The sequence below is a fragment of the Pseudophryne corroboree genome, chromosome 8, assembly GCF_028390025.1.
Source record: "Pseudophryne corroboree isolate aPseCor3 chromosome 8, aPseCor3.hap2, whole genome shotgun sequence".
Lineage (NCBI taxonomy): Eukaryota > Metazoa > Chordata > Amphibia > Anura > Myobatrachidae > Pseudophryne > Pseudophryne corroboree.
Window position 1 is genome coordinate 165020064 of NC_086451.1, and position 13452 is coordinate 165033515.

General features: G+C 39.1%; 2 non-coding genes across 2 annotated transcripts; both read left to right on the forward strand.

Annotated features, from left to right (window-relative positions):
- The first annotated feature begins 5004 nt into the window (after positions 1-5004).
- Positions 5005-5078, forward strand: TRNAS-ACU (transfer RNA serine (anticodon ACU)). The gene has a single exon. It is a non-coding gene; the product is annotated as a tRNA-Ser (tRNA).
- An 8078-nt stretch (positions 5079-13156) lies between these two features.
- TRNAS-ACU (transfer RNA serine (anticodon ACU)) lies at positions 13157-13230 on the forward strand. The gene has a single exon. It is a non-coding gene; the product is annotated as a tRNA-Ser (tRNA).
- The last annotated feature ends 222 nt before the right edge of the window (positions 13231-13452 follow it).

Genomic DNA, 13452 nt, shown 5'->3' on the forward strand with positions numbered 1-13452 from the left:
AACAGGGCCACCATCATATGTCTGCATTCCTAATATAGTTTCCTCTTGGGAAAAACATTCAGCCATCGACATGTTGACACACATGTACCAAGTACCCACAGACACATCGGGTTATGGGGGACAGACCATCAGTAAATCTGTCAGAGGGACACAGAGGATTTTTCAGCTCACAATCCAGCGCCAAAAGTACACAGTCTGGGAAATAATAAACTCTATAGTGATAGACTTGTAATGCTCTAAAGATGTTCTGGTGAGGTGAGGAAGAAGCCCCGCTACTGTAATGGCGCGTATCTGTCCTGCTCAGAAATAATTAATTACGCTAGCGGGGTAAGGACAGTGCCCAGGCACTAATGTCCACTTTTTCCAGCCTTTTGTGAGGAATTTATGCTGCCCAGGGTGCCCCCCCCCGTGCCCTGCACCCTGCAGTGCCTGTGTTTGTGTGGGAGCATGGCGCGCAGCGTTCCGCTCGCTGCTCTGTACCTCAGAATGCCATCACTGGAGAAGAAGTCTTCTGTTCTTCTGCTACTCACCTGTCTTCTGGCTCTGTAAGGGGGTGACGGCAGGCTGCGGGAGTGTGCATCTAGGCGTACCCAGCGATCATCACCCTCAGGAACTAATGGTGTCCTGTCAGCCTGAAGCAGAGCTATTGAACTCACTAGAAGTTGGTCATACTTCTCTCCCCTAAGTCCCACGAAGCAGGGAGACTGTTGCCAGCAGCCTCCCTGAAAATAAAAAAAACTAACAAGTCTTTTCAGAGAAACTCAGTAGAGCTCCCCTGTAGTGCATCCAGTATCACTGCGCACAATACTAAAACTGGAGTCTGGAGGAGGGGCATAGAGGGAGGAGACAGTTCACACCCTTTGAAAGTCTTAAAGTGCCCATGTCTCCTGTGGATCCAGTCTATACCCCAAGGTTCTTAATGTGACCCCAGCATCATCTAGGACGTATGAGAAAACAAATAACGCACACATGAGGAGGAGAGAACTAAGGAAGCTATAAGGAGAAGAGGGGAGGGGGGGTTGAAAGGTAAGGTAGTAAAGGCATATTGGATAAACTACAACCTTATACATATTCATTAATGTACCAGTAGTTAGAAGTAGAAGAGCTCTAACAGAAACCACAAAGCTTATCTAAAGCCACACCACACTGGATATGCCCAATCTCATTTGATTTTTGAAGCAAAGCAGTATTGGACTTTGTTAATACATGGATGGGAGACTGCTTGGTAGTATCAGATTCTTTAGGTGTTTTTAAACTACCAACACCATTTTCTTGGTACATTCAATTTTTACATGTATTCTTTTATGTACCAGAAGTTAGAAGTAGAAGAGCTGTAATAAAAACCACCAGCTCATCTACAGCCACAGCACACTGGATTTGCCCAATCTCTCCTGATCATGGAAGCTGAGCAGTGTTGGTCCTGGTTTTAGTACTTGGATGGGAGACCACCAGGAAATACCAGGAGCTGTGTGTATTTTTACAATACTAACACCGTTCTCTTGATGCATTCCATTTTGAAACATTGGGGCAGATCTATTAAGCCTGGTGAACTGATAAAGTGCAAGGTGATAAAGTACCAGCCAGTCAGCTCCTAACTGTCATTTTTCAAACCCAGCCTGTGACATGGCAATTAGGAGCTGATTGGCTGGTACTTTATCACCATGCAAATTATCATTTCACCAGGTTTAATAAATCGTCCGCTTACTCATTTATGTACGAGTAGTTAGAAGTAGAAGAACTCTAACAGAAACCACTAAGCTCATCTACAACCACACCACACTGTATATGCCCAATATCACCTGATTTTAGGCCTGGTTTGTTCTTGGATGTGAGACCACCTGGGAATACCAGGTGCTGTAGGTAGTTTTATACTACCAACACCGTTCTCTTGATGCATTCTATTTTGAAACTTATTCATTGATGTACCAGTAGTTAGAAGTAGAAGTTAGAAACAGCAAAAATCATCTACAGCCGCATCACACTGGATATGTCCAATCTCATCTGATGTTGGAAGCTAAGCAGTGTTGTGCCTGGTTAGTTTTTGGATTTCAGGTCCTGCCTTCTGGTTTGGCCACGGCACCTCGGAAATTCACCAAGGTCATGGCCGTGATGACGACCCTTCACCATCGGTGGACCAGGGAGGAATCTCTCCTCCCGATAAACATTCTGGAATTGCAGGCAGTGTTCAATTCATTGACACTGGCCCTGCCTCTAGTACAGAACAGGCCTGTTCAAGTACAATCGGACAACGCCACCACGGTATTGTACACAAATCATCAAGGCGGCACTCGAAATTGCATAGCAAAGCTGGAAGTATCAAAAATCCTCAGTTGGGTAGAACGTCATCTGCCAGCAATATCGGCAGTGTTCATTCCCGGAGTCCTCAACTGGGAAGCGGATTTCCTCAGTCGTCAGGACGTTCACGCTGGAGAGTGGAGAGGCCGCAGCAGAAATGTCTGCACTGGTGTCAGTAGGTGACTGAGGCAGGGATGACTGGGAGATAGTGGGTGACTGAAGCATGTATGAGTGGGAGATAGTGGGTGACTGAGGCCGGGGTGACAGAGATAGTGGGTGACTAAAGCAGGGGTGACTGGTATAGTGGGTGACTGAGGCAGGGGTCGCAGGTATAGTGGTTAACTGAGGCAGCGGTGACTGGGAGATAGTGGGTAACTGGGGCAGGGGTGACAGGGAAAGTGTGTGACTCAGGCAGGGGTGATAGGGAGATAGTGGGCAGCAGATCACTGCCTTGCTGACAGCAGCACATCCCTGCTTCACTGACAGCAGCACATCCCTGCCTCACTTATAGCAGCACATCCCTGCCTTACTGACAGCAGCAGATCACTGCCTCACTGACAGCAGCAGATCACTGCTTCACTGACAGCAGCACATCCCTGCCTCACCGGCAGCAGCAGATCCCTGCCTCACTGGCAGCAGCAGATCCCTGCCTCACTGGCAGCAGCAGATCCCTGCCTTACTGACAGCTGTATATAGGGCCTAATTCAGACCTGATCTCTGCTGTGCATATTCACACAACAGGAGATCAGGTCTGAAGTGTGTGTGTGTGCTGGTGCCGCAGTGCACCGGCACATGCCAGAGATGCGATCAGCATCTCTGCCCAGTGAGCGCCTCTGCCAACACATACTTATCTTGCATATGAGATCTCTTGATCATAAAGATAGTTCTCACAGGGTGAGGTTCATCCATTACATTTTAAAGTAGGAAGGTACAAATTACATATTCAAATTACATATATGTGCTGGATTCAAATGTTTTCCCCCCTTCCTTTCTCAATTGTGCCCATCAGCAGCTATTCTAATGTTGCTGCCAATGGGTGTGACACATTCATTTCTTCTGTGGGGTACACTGGACTCCACAAGGATTCACATTGGGGTGTAGAGTAGGATCTTGATCTGAGGCACCAACAGGCTCAAAGCTTTTGACTGTTCCCAAGATGCTCAGCGCCCCCTGCTCTATAACCTCGCTTCCATGAACAGGGAGCTCAGTTTGTAGTTGGTGCCTTCAGTAGCAGGCCACTTAACAGGGGGCTGCCTCAGGCAGCCTATTCTTAGCTATTAATTTTGACAAGAAAAGAAGAACTTTTTTTATAAGAATCTCCAAGGGCTGCAGCAGGCTAGGTCTAATAGACATCTTTACTGCAGCTCCATCACTCCCAGCGGCGCAGTATACTCCCGTGCCCTGGTTGCTGGGTCACTGCAGCGGAGGCTCCGGTTTCTTCCTAAGGTCAGTCACACACACACCGCCCTCCGGGATCACGAGGCCGCTGATGAAAGGGAGGTAAGGGGCTTCTGTGCCCACACTATACCGAGATCCAGCGTGGCTGTAGGGGGCGGGCCGTGTGCGCACTGGCGTGGACACTGATTACTGGGCAGCCGCTCCACTAGCCACCAGGGACAGTTAAGGAGCACAGCTCTGGGGGTTTTTCTCCTATATTAACCCCATTTTGTACTACCTGCACTGCATTGTGATAGGTAATAGAGCCTGATTCAGGTTGGATTGTAATCGCAAAGAGCTGCGCATTGGAAAATTCAGGGCTATGCCGTGTAGATGATGGCCTAACAGGAGGCTTTAAAATTTTCTTTCTAGTGTCCTTCGTTTGGAATTTTAAAGCCTCCTGTTAGGCCATCATCTACACGGCATAGCCCTGAATTTTCCAATGCGCAGCTCTTTGCAAAAGAGAGATATTGGCAAGGAAAAGCTGTCTTGTACCTTTGCATTTTTCTCCCAAGCGAAGGACACTAGAAAGAAAATTTTAAAGCCTCCTGTTAGGCCATCATCTACACGGCATAGCCCTGAATTTTCCAATGCGCAGCTCTTTGCAAAAGAGAGATATTGGCAAGGAAAAGCTGTCTTGTACCATTGGATTTTTCTCCCAAACGAAGGACACTAGAAAGAAAATTTTAAAGCCTCCTGTTAGTGCTTCATCTACACGGTATAGCCCTGAATTTTCCAATGCGTAGCTCTTTGCAAAAGAGAGATATTGGCAAGGAAAAGCTGTCTTGTACCTTTGCATTTTTCTCCCAAACAAATGTAGTTTGTTTTTGTCAATTACCATTTTAATAATAGGGTAAAAAAAATTAAGTAGATTTTTGAAAGAAAACAATACTGTCAATATACTATTAAAACAAATTAAAATGGTAAAAGTTATTGTACTTTAAGAAAACATAAAAGAGCTAACATATCAATCCCAGTTTTGGATTACTTTAATTAACAAAAAAAATGCATATAGCAGAGGATAGTTTCAATCTGCCTACCTCTGGGTAATGGGCCCAGCATGCTTCCATTGCAGTACTCTGCTGCACATGTAAGTGCAAGAGATCCTAAAGCACTCACTCATCATGGGAAAGTACCAATGTGTTTCTTCGTTGGTTGATGGAAGAAACATCTTAAAAAAACTCTCCAGATTATTGACTTTTTAAAGTTTTTCTAGGAAAAGTTTTAGATGTATGCTTATTAGCCTTTGTCAGTAGGTAATTTTTGCGAAGTGTCTCTGTGGCGCAATCGGTTAGTGTGTCCGGCTACTAACCAAAAGGTTGGTGGTTCAATCCCACCCAGGGACGTAATTGACCTTGTTATCAGATTTTGGTGATCTTTAAGTAGACAAGTCAAAATTTCAAACCCCCTGTTATGGTGTAGGGTACCTGGCCTTTTCTGATGTAATCAGAGTTAGATTTGATTCAGTGATTTAATAAAAACAGCTAGGAAGCACAATTTAGCAGTGGGTTGCAGAGAAAAAGAAATATGCTGGCAAAAAAAATCCAATTGAGTGATTAAACAGCTCTTCATTTTCTGGCTTTATTTTTATGCTAACAAATTTGTTCTCTGAAAAGTGTCCACAAAGCCAAGTCTCTGATTAACACCTTTGTAGGGATGGTTTTTCACCTATTACTAAATTAAACTTGCTTCATTGGAAAGGCAGCAAGATGCATCCTCATTTCAATGTCTACTGAAATAATACAGGTTGACACCAGGAAACATTAATGCCACTGCATCCTTGCTGCTTTCTCATGTAGAAGTCTGTTTAATGTGAAAACAAGGTGATATCTAATTAGCACACAGGTAAGGAATTAAGAAAATCTTTATTTAAGGGTGAAGATGTTTCTCACAAAATCGTTGCCCCAATGCATCATTGAAATTCAAGCTGGAAAGATGATTTTAATATATCACTTGTACATTTTGTATTGCTCTTCTGGTGACAATGTAGTTTGTTTTTGTCAATTACCCTTTTAATAATAGGGTAAAGAAAATGAAGTGGATTTTTTAAAGAAAACTATACTGTCAATATACTATTAAAACAAATTAAAATGGTAAAAGTTATTGTACTTTAAGTAAAAATAAAAGAGCAAAAATATCAATCCCAGTTTTGATTACTTAAATTAACAAAAAAAAATGCATATAGCAAAGGATAGTTTCAATCTGCCTACCTCTGGGTTATGGGCCCAGCATGCTTCCATTGCAGTACTCTGCTGCACATGTAAGTGCAAGAGATCCTGAAGCACTCACTCATCATGGGAAAGTACCAATGTGTTTCTTCATTGGTTGATGGAAGAAACATCTTACAAAAACTCTCCAGATTATTGACTTTTTAAAGTTTTTCTAGGAAACGTTCTAGATGTATGCTTATTAGACTTTGTCAGTATATACTTTTTGCAAAGTGTCTCTGTGGCGCAATCGGTTAGTGTGTCCGGCTACTAACCAAAAGGTTAGTGGTTCAATCCCAACCAGGGACGTAATTGACCTTGTTTACAGATTTTGGTGATCTTTAAGTAGACAAGTCAAAATTTCAAACCCCCTGTTATGGTGTAGGGTACCTGGCCTTCTCTGATGTAATCAGAGTTAGATTTGATTCAGTGATTTTATAAAAACAGCTAGGAAGCACAATTTAGCAGTGGGTTGCAGAGAAAAAGAAATATGCTGGCAAAAAAAATCCAATTGAGTGATTAAACAGCTCTTCATTTTCTGGCTTTATTTTTATGCTAACAAATTTGTTCTTTGAAAAGTGTCCACAAAGCCAAGTCTCTGATTAACACCTTTGTAGGGATGGTTTTTAACCTATTACTAAATTAAACTTGCTTCATTGGAAAGGCAGCAAGATGCATCCTCATTTCAATGTCTACTGAAATAATACAGGTTGACACCAGGAAACATTAACGCCACTGCATCCTTGCTGCTTTCTCATGTGGAAGTCTGTTTAATGTGAAAACAAGGTGATATCTAATTAGCACACAGGTAAGGAATTAAGAAAATATTTATTTAAGGGTGAAAATGTTTCTCACAAAATCGTTGCCCCAATGCATCATTGAAATTCAAGCTGGAAAGATGATTTTAATATATCACTTGTACATTTTGTATTGCTCTTCTGGTGACAATGTAGTTTGTTTTTGTCAATTACCATTTTAATAATAGGGTAAAGAAAATTAAGTGGATTTTTGAAAGAAAACAATACTGTCAATATACTATTAAAACAAATTAAAATGGTAAAAGTTATTGTACTGTAAGTAAAAATAAAAGAGCCAACATATCAATCCCAGTTTTGGATTACTTTAATTAACAAAAAAAAATGCATATAGCAGAGGATAGTTTCAATCTGCCTACCTCTGGGTTATGTGCCCAGCATGCTTCCATTGCTGTACTCTGCTGCACATGTAAGTGCAATAGATCCTGAAGCACTCACTCATCATGGGAAAGTACCAATGTGTTTCTTCGTTGGTGGATGGAAGAAACATCTTACAAAAACTCTCCAGATTATTGACTTTTTAAAGTTTTTCTAGGAAACGTTTTAGATGAATGCTTATTAGCCTTTGTCAGTATGTACTTTTGCAAAGTGTCTCTGTGGCGCAATCAGTTAGTGTGTACGGCTATAAACCAAAAGGTTGGTGGTTCAATCCCACCCAGGGACGTAATTGACCTTGTTATCAGATTTTGGTGATCTTTAAGTAGACAAGTCAAAATTTCAAACCCCCTCTTATGGTGTAGGGTACCTGGCCTTCTCTGATGTAATCAGAGTTAGATTTGATTCAGTGATTTTATAAAAACAGCTAGGAAGCACAATTTAGCAGTGGGTTGCAGAGAAAAAGAAATATGCTGGCAAAAAAATCCAATTGAGTGATTAAACAGCTCTTCATTTTCTGGCTTTATTTTTATGCTAACAAATTTGTTCTCTGAAAAGTGTCCACAAAGCCAAGTCTCTGATTAACACCTTTGTAGGGATGGTTTTTCACCTATTACTAAATTAAATTTGCTTCATTGGAAAGGCAGCAAGATGCATCCTCATTTCAATGTCTACTGAAATAATACGGGTTGACACCAGGAAACATTAACGCCACTGCATCCTTGCTGCTTTCTCATGTGGAAGTCTGTTTAATGTGAAAACAAGGTGATATCTAATTAGCACACAGGTAAGGAATTAAGAAAATCTTTATTTAAGGGTGAAGATGTTTCTCACAAAATCGTTGCCCCAATGCATCATTGAAATTCAAGCTGGAAAGATGATTTTAATATATCACTTGTACATTTTGTATTGCTCTTCTGGTGACAATGTAGTTTGTTTTTGTCAATTACCCTTTTAATAATAGGGTAAAGAAAATTAAGTGGATTTAAACAAATTAAAATGGTAAAAGTTATTGTACTTCAAGTAAAAATAAAAGAGCAAAAATATCAATCCCAGTTTTGATTACTTAAATTAACAAAAAAAATGCATATAGCAAAGGATAGTTTCAATCTGCCTACCTCTGGGTTATGGGCCCAGCATGCTTCCATTGCAGTACTCTGCTGCACATGTAAGTGCAAGAGATCCTGAAGCACTCACTCATCATGGGAAAGTACCAATGTGTTTCTTCGTTGGTTGATGGAAGAAACATTTTACAAAAACTCTCCAGATTATTGACTTTTTAAAGTTTTTCTAGGAAACGTTCTAGATGTATGCTTATTAGCCTTTGTCAGTAGGGACTTTTTGAGAAGTATCTCTGTGGCGCAATGGGTTAGTGTGTTCGGCTACTAACCAAAAGGTTGGTGGTTCAATCCCACCCAGGGACGTAATTGACCTTGTGATCAGATTTTGGTGATCTTTAAGTAGACAAGTCAAAATTTCAAACCCCCTGTTATGGTGTAGGGTACTTGGCCTTTTCTGATGTAATCAGAGTTAGATTTGATTCAGTGATATAATAAAAACAGCTAGGAAGCACAATTTAGCAGTGGGTTGCAGAGAAAAAGAAATATGCTGGCAAAAAAAATCCAATTGAGTGATTAAACAGCTCTTCATTTTCTGGCTTTATTTTTATGCTAACAAATTTGTTCTCTGAAAAGTGTCCACAAAGCCAAGTCTCTGATTAACACCTTTGTAGGGATGGTTTTTCACCTATTACTAAATTAAACTTGCTTCATTGGAAAGGCAGCAAGATGCATCCTCATTTCAATGTCTACTGAAATAATACAGGTTGACACCAGGAAACATTAACGCCACTGCATCCTTGCTGCTTTCTCATGTAGAAGTCTGTTTAATGTGAAAACAAGGTGATATCTAATTAGCACACAGGTAAGGAATTAAGAAAATCTTTATTTAAGGGTGAAGATGTTTCTCACAAAATCGTTGCCCCAATGCATCATTGAAATTCAAGCTGGAAAGATGATTTTAATATATCACTTGTACATTTTGTATTGCTCTTCTGGTGACAATGTAGTTTGTTTTTGTCAATTACCCTTTTAATAATAGGGTAAAGAAAATTAAGTGGATTTTTTAAAGAAAACTATACTGTCAATATACTATTAAAACAAATTAAAATGGTAAAAGTTATTGTACTTTAAGTAAAAATAAAAGAGCAAAAATATCAATCCCAGTTTTGATTACTTAAATTAACAAAAAAAAATGCATATAGCAAAGGATAGTTTCAATCTGCCTACCTCTGGGTTATGGGCCCAGTATGCTTCCATTGCAGTACTCTGCTGCACATGTAAGTGCAAGAGATCCTGAAGCACTCACTCATCATGGGAAAGTACCAATGTGTTTCTTCTTTGGTTGATGGAAGAAACATCTTACAAAAACTCTCCAGATTATTGACTTTTTAAAGTTTTTCTAGGAAACGTTTTAGATGAATGCTTATTAGCCTTTGTCAGTATGGACTTTTGCAAAGTGTCTCTGTGGCGCAATCAGTTAGTGTGTATGGCTATTAACCAAAAGGTTGGTGGTTCAATCCCACCCAGGGGCGTAATTGACCTTGTTATCAGATTTTGGTGATCTTTAAGTAGACAAGTCAAAATATCAAACCCCCTCTTATGGTGTAGGGTACCTGGCCTTCTCTGATGTAATCAGAGTTAGATTTGATTCAGTGATTTTATAAAAACAGCTAGGAAGCACAATTTAGCAGTGGGTTGCAGAGAAAAAGAAATATGCTGGCAAAAAAATCCAATTGAGTGATTAAACAGCTCTTCATTTTCTGGCTTTATTTTTATGCTAACAAATTTGTTCTCTGAAAAGTGTCCACAAAGCCAAGTCTCTGATTAACACCTTTGTAAGGATGGTTTTTCACCTATTACTAAATTAAACTTGCTTCATTGGAAAGGCAGCAAGATGCATCCTCATTTCAATGTCTACTGAAATAATACAGGTTGACACCAGGAAACATTAACGCCACTGCATCCTTGCTGCTTTCTCATGTAGAAGTCTGTTTAATGTGAAAACAAGGTGATATCTAATTAGCACACAGGTAAGGAATTAAGAAAATCTTTATTTAAGGGTGAAGATGTTTCTCACAAAATCGTTGCCCCAATGCATCATTGAAATTCAAGCTGGAAAGATGATTTTAATATATCACTTGTACATTTTGTATTGCTCTTCTGGTGACAATGTAGTTTGTTTTTGTCAATTACCCTTTTAATAATAGGGTAAAGAAAATTAAGTGGATTTTTTAAAGAAAACTATACTGTCAATATACTATTAAAACAAATTAAAATGGTAAAAGTTATTGTACTTTAAGTAAAAATAAAAGAGCAAAAATATCAATCCCAGTTTTGATTACTTAAATTAACAAAAAAAAAAATGCATATAGCAAAGGATAGTTTCAATCTGCCTACCTCTGGGTTATGGGCCCAGTATGCTTCCATTGCAGTACTCTGCTGCACATGTAAGTGCAAGAGATCCTGAAGCACTCACTCATCATGGGAAAGTACCAATGTGTTTCTTCTTTGGTTGATGGAAGAAACATCTTACAAAAACTCTCCAGATTATTGACTTTTTAAAGTTTTTCTAGGAAACGTTTTAGATGAATGCTTATTAGCCTTTGTCAGTATGGACTTTTGCAAAGTGTCTCTGTGGCGCAATCAGTTAGTGTGTATGGCTATTAACCAAAAGGTTGGTGGTTCAATCCCACCCAGGGACGTAATTGACCTTGTTATCAGATTTAGGTGATCTTTAAGTAGACAAGTCAAAATATCAAACCCCCTCTTATGGTGTAGGGTACCTGGCCTTCTCTGATGTAATCAGAGTTAGATTTGATTCAGTGATTTTATAAAAACAGCTAGGAAGCACAATTTAGCAGTGGGTTGCAGAGAAAAAGAAATATGCTGGCAAAAAAATCCAATTGAGTGATTAAACAGCTCTTCATTTTCTGGCTTTATTTTTATGCTAACAAATTTGTTCTCTGAAAAGTGTCCACAAAGCCAAGTCTCTGATTAACACCTTTGTAAGGATGGTTTTTCACCTATTACTAAATTAAACTTGCTTCATTGGAAAGGCAGCAAGATGCATCCTCATTTCAATGTCTACTGAAATAATACAGGTTGACACCAGGAAACATTAACGCCACTGCATCCTTGCTGCTTTCTCATGTGGAAGTCTGTTTAATGTGAAAACAAGGTGATATCTAATTAGCACACAGGTAAGGAATTAAGAAAATCTTTATTTAAGGGTGAAAATGTTTCTCACAAAATCGTTGCCCCAATGCATCATTGAAATTCAAGCTGGAAAGATGATTTTAATATATCACTTGTACATTTTGTATTGCTCTTCTGGTGACAATGTAGTTTGTTTATGTCAATTACCATTTTAATAATAGGGTAAAGAAAATTAAGTGGATTTTTAAAAGAAAACAATTCTTTCAATATACTATTAAAACAAATTAAAATGGTAAAAGTTATTGTACTTTAATGAAAAATAAAAGAGCAAAAATATCAATCCCAGTTTTGGATTACTTTAATTAACAAAAAAAATGCATATAGCAGAGGATAGTTTTAATTTGCCTACCTCTGGGTTATGGGCCCAGCATGCTTCCATTGCAGTACTCTGCTGCACATGTAAGTGCAAGAGATCCTGAAGCACTCACTCATCATGGGAAAGTACCAATGTGTTTCTTCGTTGGTGGATGGAAGAAACATCTTACAAAAACTCTCCAGATTATTGACTTTTTAAAGTTTTTCTAGGAAATGTTTTAGATGAATGCTTATTAGCCTTTGTCAGTATGTACTTTCGCAAAGTGTCTCTGTGGTGCAATCAGTTAGTGTGTACGGCTATAAACCAGAAGGTTGGTGGTTCAATCCCACCCAGGGACGTAATTGACCTTGTGATCAGATTTTGGTGATCTTTAAGTAGACAAGTCAAAATTTCAAATCCCCTCTTATGGTGTAGGGTACCTGGCCTTCTCTGATGTAATCAGAGTTAGATTTGATTCAGTGATTTTATAAAAACAGCTAGGAAGCACAATTTAGCAGTGGGTTGCAGAGAAAAAGAAATATGCTGGCAAAAAAATCCAATTGAGTGATTAAACAGCTCTTCATTTTCTGGCTTTATTTTTATGCTAACAAATTTGTTCTCTGAAAAGTGTCCACAAAGCCAAGTCTCTGATTAACACCTTTGTAAGGATGGTTTTTCACCTATTACTAAATTAAACTTGCTTCATTGGAAAGGCAGCAAGATGCATCCTCATTTCAATGTCTACTGAAATAATACAGGTTGACACCAGGAAACATTAACGCCAATGCATCCTTGCTGCTTTCTCATGTGGAAGTCTGTTTAATGTGAAAACAAGGTGATATCAAATTAGCACACAGGTAAGGAATTAAGAAAATCTTTATTTAAGGGTGAAGATGTTTCTCACAAAATCGTTGCCCCAATGCATCATTGAAATTCAAGCTGGAAAGATGATTTTAATATATCACTTGTACATTTTGTATTGCTCTTCTGGTGACAATGTAGTTTGTTTTTGTCAATTACCATTTTAATAATAGGGTAAAGAAAATTAAGTGGATTTTTGAAAGAAAACAATACTGTCAATATACTATTAAAACAAATTAAAATGGTAAAAGTTATTGTACTTTAAGTAAACATAAAATAGCTAACATATCAATCCCAGTTTTGGATTACTTTAATTAACAAAAAAAATGCATATAGCAGAGGATAGTTTCAATCTGCCTACCTCAGGGTAATGGGCCCAGCATGCTTCCATTGCAGTACTCTGCTGCACATGTAAGTGCAAGAGATCCTGAAGCACTCATCTCATCATGGGAAAGTACCAATGTGTTTCTTCGTTGGTTGAGTTAAGAAAATTCTTACAAAAACTCTCCAGATTATTAACTTTTTAAAGTTTTTCTAGGAAACGTTCTAGATGAATGCTTATTAGCCTTTGTCAGTATGTACTTTTTGCAAAGTGTCTCTGTGGCGCAATCGGTTAGTGTGTCTGGCTACTAACCAAAAGGTTGGTGGTTCGATCCCACCCAGGGACATAATTGACCTTGTGATCAGGTTTTGGTGATATTTAAGTAGACAAGTCAAAATTTCAAACCCCCTCTTATGGTGTAGGGTACCTGGCCTTCTCTGATGGAGTTAGATTTGATTCAGTGATTTTATAAAAAACAGCTAGGAAGCACAATTTAGCAATGGGTTGCAGAGAAAAAAAATATGCTGGCAGAAAAATCCAATTGAGTGATTAAACAGCTCTTCATTTT